The 6,138-nt window shown below is 42.6% G+C and overlaps 1 protein-coding gene across 2 annotated transcripts in view; it reads left to right on the top strand.

Moving 5' to 3' along the window:
- Positions 1 to 1,264: 1,264 nt before the first annotated feature.
- The window catches only part of LCA5 (lebercilin LCA5), a 31,311-nt gene continuing 26,437 nt past the window's right edge, over positions 1,265 to 6,138 (top strand). Inside the window, exons 1-2 of one of the 2 annotated variants that reach the window (XM_061623190.1) lie at positions 1,265 to 1,637; positions 2,658 to 2,803. The gene's annotated coding sequence lies outside the window, so the exon portion shown is untranslated. The remainder of the gene's footprint in view (positions 1,638 to 2,657; positions 2,804 to 6,138) is intronic. The other variant, XM_061623191.1, reaches the window with a different exon arrangement.

Raw genomic sequence — 6,138 nt, 5'->3', positions numbered from 1 at the left:
CGTTCCTCCCAATGGGCACGCTTTGTCACTGACACTGAATCACATACAAAGATGGTACGTAGGGATTCTAATTTTTATCTCTGTACATAATACTTCAATTTTGTTATTATGTGCCTTCAAGTCGATTACGCCTTATGGCGACCCTATGAATCAGTTGCCTCCAATAGCATCTGTCATGCACCCTGTTCAGATCCTGTAAGTTACCTAAATGTAAAAATGTGTATTTTCTAGGTTAGCTAAGAAAATGTGAATTTTGCAAGTCATATATGAAGCATATCAGACAGTAAGGCCAGTCCTTGTTGGCTACTCCATTTCCACAGCTGACAAATGTATACATTTCCAGATATAATGTCCCTTAATTCAAAGTAACTCTGCCAGCTGCTAAGCTCCAGCATCATACAAACCTTTTAAAATAAGACACATAGTGGATATTTTTAAAAATAATGATAGGAAAAGACTTCCAGAGGTGTGGTTTTGTTAAGTCTGCTGAGGCAAAGAGAGCCTCCTTTTGAAGCACCATCTTGTGGCACTTTAAAAGACAGACTAACAGCACAATCCACACCTATTTAATTCCATGGAGCTTACTCTCGGGTAAGTAGGATTAGAACTGCACCTAAAAAAATTATTATGGCATAAACTTTCATGGGGCGGGAGAGTTCAGAGAGAAGTGAAATACTTACAGGCTAGTGACGACTTCCTGAAAGGAAAATAGTTACAGTGTCTAATTACTAAGACAGCGTTGGTGGTAACACAAACATCATGGCAATGGCAACCTTGTGTTAACAGATATGACAGGAAAACAAAAACCGTAAGTTCAGTTCAAAACACAGGTGACAGAATTGAACTGTCTTGTGAGTCACTTTAGAAAGACTATGGGTGGCATTCAACTACGTACTATTTAGAATAGACCTGCTGAAATTAATGAACCAAAATTAGTCATGTTCATTCACTTCTATGGGTCCACTCTGAATAGGGCAAGCGCTAAACACCACTCTACTTGATTTACACCGCAATGCTAACCATGTCTACCCAGAAGTAAGTCCCCTAGGGATTTCAAAGGGGCTTCCTCTCAGGTAAATAGCGTTAGGACTGTAGCCTTATTAGATCTCGGGGCTTCACCGCAAAGCAGCACTAAACGCTACCACACCCCGTTCCCTAGCAAGAGGAGCAGCTGAGCCTACCCTAATAGGCAGGACAGCTGAAGCCCGACCCTCTTCTCCCCTTCCTTCCTGTTGCTCTTCGAGAGCTCTCTCCCCTGTCGGGAATTCTTCGGCTTTTCAGCCAATGAGCAGCTTTACCTGCCCAGTCTCTGTCCAATGGAAAGGAGCCCAGAGTCTCTTCTTGCCTGCCTTTTCCGGCCATATCGCACGCGGCGATTGGGTTTTTGAGCGAACATTTTGGCACGGGAGGCATCCAATAGGGACGATAGAGAGCTCCTGATCCTCCTCCGATCCCTGCCCCCAATCCCCGCCCCCAATCCCCGCCCCTTTCTTCCTCATCCCCGTTACCCTGGAATCTGCTGTAAATATCTCGGGACGCGGCCGTGGTGTTGCGGCTCCTTTAAGTGGGGTCTCTGACTGCAACCGTCTGGCTCGTGCAGGGGATTTGTACAGCCCGAGGAGGCAGGTACACTGGAGGTGAGCTTTTTTGGAAAAGAGAGAGAAGGCTGGTCGAACCTGTTGCTGTTCTGTTACTCTACCCCACCCCGCCTTCCATTCCTGAAGTTGTCAAAAGCTAGCAGTGTAAATTCTCTTTGAAATCCTAGACCCCTTTCCCATTCATCAGATGCCTTCAAAGTGGCTTGAGGCACCTTAGCAGGGGTGGGCAGAAAGTAAATCGGGATTCACTGGTAGATCTCTGGCTGATTTGCAGATCGGCAAAGGCTTCTGATACCTAAATATTTTTCGAATAGCATCTTAGTTAGGCTGCTAAAATTAAAAAAGCAAACCAGGAGTAGACTTTTGCTTAACTCAGTTCTGGTATAGAAAAAAAAAGTTCCTAGACTCACTCAGGACGTACTCGAGGTATCCAGTTCTTTTACTTCTAACTATATGTCATTGGCACCTGGCTCTGTAAAAAAACAAAGTAGATCCAACAAGCCTGAAATCTACATGCCCCTGCCTTAAAGCATAACAGGTTTATTATAGCTTATGCTTTCATAGGCCATAGCCTACTTAAGGTATCTGAGATGAAGTGGTGGAGGTAAATATTTGAAAGGGCATCTGATGAAGGGGCAGTTAGTCCTTGAAAGTTTATTAGCCTAGTAAAGTTGGTTAGTCATTAGGATTCCATTTTGGGGTTTTTTTGCTGCAACAAACTAACTGAACTACCCCTTTGGGAATGTGAGAATCTCTGGATGATATTTCCATTGAATTTGTTAGGACTTACTTTTGAGTAGACATGCTTAAAACTGCCACTGCTAACCGCTTATTTTACATATGTTTGAGTTTAGCATTGAAAAGTCACTGGCTGCATCTCTTGCATATCTTGAGCATAACACTACATGCTTTTGATGTGTTCACAAAGACGTATTTCTAGTTTGTGAACGCTTATGCCACAATAATAGCACAATCCTATGCATGTTTGTTTAGAAATAATTCTCACTGTGTTCAACAGGCCTTTATCCTTGTGTGTTTAAGATTTTCATCTATATTTAGTTTTTAAGATGTCCCGAGATGCTTGGCTATTAATCTGTTGTGAAGTGTGGCCTGAGTCCTCTGGGGAAGTTACTATGACAACAAAATGCCTTCTGAAGACAAGACCTTTATAGTCTTTTCGGTATCCCACTCCCCAGAACTAATAGGTGAGGAAATTCTTATTTCACTCTTTTTAAGATAGGGGGCAAGTCTGGTAAACTGAAAACCTGTCTGTCTGCATAACTCCAGGCGTTACCTCCTTCCATACTTGGTGTACAGATTGATTAGGTACACCCAGTTAGATACTGCAGCTTATCTAGTAGCTGTACATTTTTGCTGGCACAATTATTTGAGAACTGGTCACTTGGCTAGTATGCACTAAATTTTCATATTCAGAAAATGATAGGGTTTGGAGAGCAGGTATATAACCAGTGAAAGGCAGATATTTATTCCACTTAGGCTGCAATCTAAACACACTTGCTAAGAAGTAAGCCCCATGGAGCAGACCAGAAGTAAATGTGCGTAAGAATTCTGATGCTATAAGAAAGTGTGTATTTTGCAACTTCAGAACTTTCTTGCTGGGACATTTAAGTAGACTATGATGGTCTGAATCCTTTGTTTATTTAACACGAAACAACTATTTTCTTCTGTCAAATGTTCTTCCTTCCAACTTTGGCAGCTATGTGTATCCCACATAAATTGATTTGAAGCAATTTTGGGTAGTCTGTTTTGTGACATTTTTACATGGACCTAGGGAAAAGAGAAGGCATGGAAACTGGATAAGATCAATCAATATTCATGGGTCAGAGGAGAATAATTTGGATAATTTCAGGACCTTTTGATATAAAATGCTTCTGTTTATTATTATTATTATCTATTGCATTTATTCAATGGTTTTTACAAAAAGTCTCAAAGCAACTTACAGAATGTTTTAAAATACCAACCACTTGTTAAACATTTAAAAACTGGATACACAGAATAAACTTAAAGTAAAAGAAAAGTTTCTAAATGTGATCATCCAACAACAAGATGTTGTTGTCATGTGCCTTCAAGTCGATCACGACTTATGGCGACCCTATGAATCAGCGACCTCCAATAGCATCTATCATGAACTACCCAGTTCAGATCTTGTCAGTTCAGGTCTCTGCCCTCCTTTATGGAATCAACCCATCTCGTTTGGTCTTCCTCTTTTTTTACTCCCTTCTGTTTTTCCCAGCATTATTGTCTTTTCTAGTGAATCATGCCTACTCATTATGTGTCCAAAGTATGATAACTTCAGTTTCATCATTTTAGCTTCTAGTGATAGTTCTGGTTTAATTTGTTCTAACACCCAGTTATTTGCCTTTTTTGCAGCCCATGGTATGCACAAAGCTCTCTTCCACATTTCAAATGAGTTTATGTTTCTCTTTTTTCATTGTCCAACTTTCACATCTATACATAGAAATTGGGAATACCATGGTCTGAATGATCCTGACTTTAGTGTTCAGTGATACATCTTTGCATTTGAGGACCTTTTCTAGTTCTCCCATAGCTGCCCTCCCGAGTCCTAGCTTTCTTCTGATTTCTTGACTATTGTCTCCATTTTGGTTAACAACTGTGGTGAGGGGGTTTGAGAGTGTTGAAGAAGCCTCCAGCAGTGCTGCCAGGAGTCTAGACCAAGAGGCTAGACTCCTAGCAGGGGCACCCATGGCGGAATGGTCAAAGCTGAGACACAGACTAAGATGCATCCAAACTCAGAGGAAGGCCATGGTAAACCACCTCTGAATACCTCTTACCACGAAAACCCTATGAACAGAGTATCCGAACAGCATGATAAAAAGGACAAATCCTATTCCACCCCATTAAAGGATGAGCACAAAACCAGACTATAATGCATTCTATAGTACAGTCTAAATTAACAACTGAAAGCCTGGGCAAACAGGAATGTCTTACCTAAAGTTGACAATATTGGCACCAGGATGTTGAGCCCCAGTTACTCCAAACGCCTCAGCGAGTGGGCAGAGGAGGACAAGACTTCTGAGAGCCTTGAGGGAGGGGGAAGCGTTAGCAACCCTTCAATCTCTCTGGACACTCCCCCGGGCGCCTTAGAGCCTGTTCCACCTGATAGCGTCTTGCCACCTGCAAGCGCGCTGCCAGAGCCATTGGGGAGCGATCTTGCACGTGTGCCAACTCCAGCCCCCCAGGACGCCCCACTTGGACCTTCAAACATTTCCCCACCAACTCACTCCCTGCCCCCTGAAGTCGAGCCGGCACCTAGTGTAGCCTGTACTGTCTGATGACATAGTATGGTGATGGTGCCTTCCCATCAACCCACTCTGTCGAACAGGCCTGTGTCCATCCTTCTTTACGTGGATGACGCAGTACTTGTATCTCTATCAAGTACTGGCCTGCGACGTCTTTTGAGGGCGCTTGCCAACCACTGTAACAAAGAGCTGTTAGTTATCAACTACGACAAATCAAAGGTTGTAGTGTTCTCCAGGAAGAAGAATCATTGTTGGCACCTAAACAGATTCCCAATAGCACAAGTAACATCGTTCAGGTATTTAGGGATAACTTTTCACTCTTCTGGCTCATGGCATCCTCAGCAAAAATTGCTGTTGCCAATGTGCAAAGGAACTCAAAGGCTCTCCTTTCCTTTTTCTACAACAAAGGAGGCCAACATGTCCCGTCTGCCTTACAGGTATTCGTGGCCAAAATCATCTTCCAATTGCTATATGGTTCTCAGATAACTGTCCATGGCAAATATACATCGTTTGAAACCATCCAAACTAAATTCCTAAAGTCTATTTTGGGCACTCCTTCCTGTGTCTCCAACACTCTCTTACGCCTCAGAGCAGGGCTCCCTTCGATAGAGGCCCACGTATGGATACTTAAGACTAAATACTGGTTAAAAATACTTTTTTCACCTGTGGGTTTGGCCCCCCTCGTATTGTCTGATGTTTTTCAGTCAAGATGGAAGAAAGCTCTATCCACGAAACTTCTAAGTTTGGGATTCTCATACTCTGCCATGGTTATGTTAGGCTTTATACAAGCGCAGACGACCATTCGTCAGCGGATCCTAGACGTAGATTACCAGAACCACCTCGCTCTAGTTCCTGCTAATCCCGGAACAGTAGCTCTTACACCTGCGCATTATTTGGCTTCTCTTTCTATCCCTAGATTTAGAAAAGCTTTCATGCTGGCCAAGTTTAATGTATTACCGTCGGCACTCTTAGATGGCAGATTCCAAAAAATCCCATTTGCTGAGCGTATATGCCCCTGTGAGGCGGATGCAGTAGAATCCGTGACCCATGTCCTACTAGATTGTACTTTCTATTCCGACCTTCGTCGTTCACTTATTTATTTAGTCAAAGATGTCTAATATGTTTCAAGCTTGAAATACTTGAGAACAGAAGTAATATGATCAAGTACCTTTCTTACAGTAAGGTTGCAATCCACAATTTACTTGCTAGGGAATAAGCCCCATTGAACATCAAACATCATATAGGATTGCTCTGTAAGT

Source organism: Rhineura floridana, chromosome 4 (genome assembly GCF_030035675.1).
Source record: "Rhineura floridana isolate rRhiFlo1 chromosome 4, rRhiFlo1.hap2, whole genome shotgun sequence".
Lineage (NCBI taxonomy): Eukaryota > Metazoa > Chordata > Lepidosauria > Squamata > Rhineuridae > Rhineura > Rhineura floridana.
This window is presented reverse-complemented; position numbering and strand designations above follow the sequence as displayed.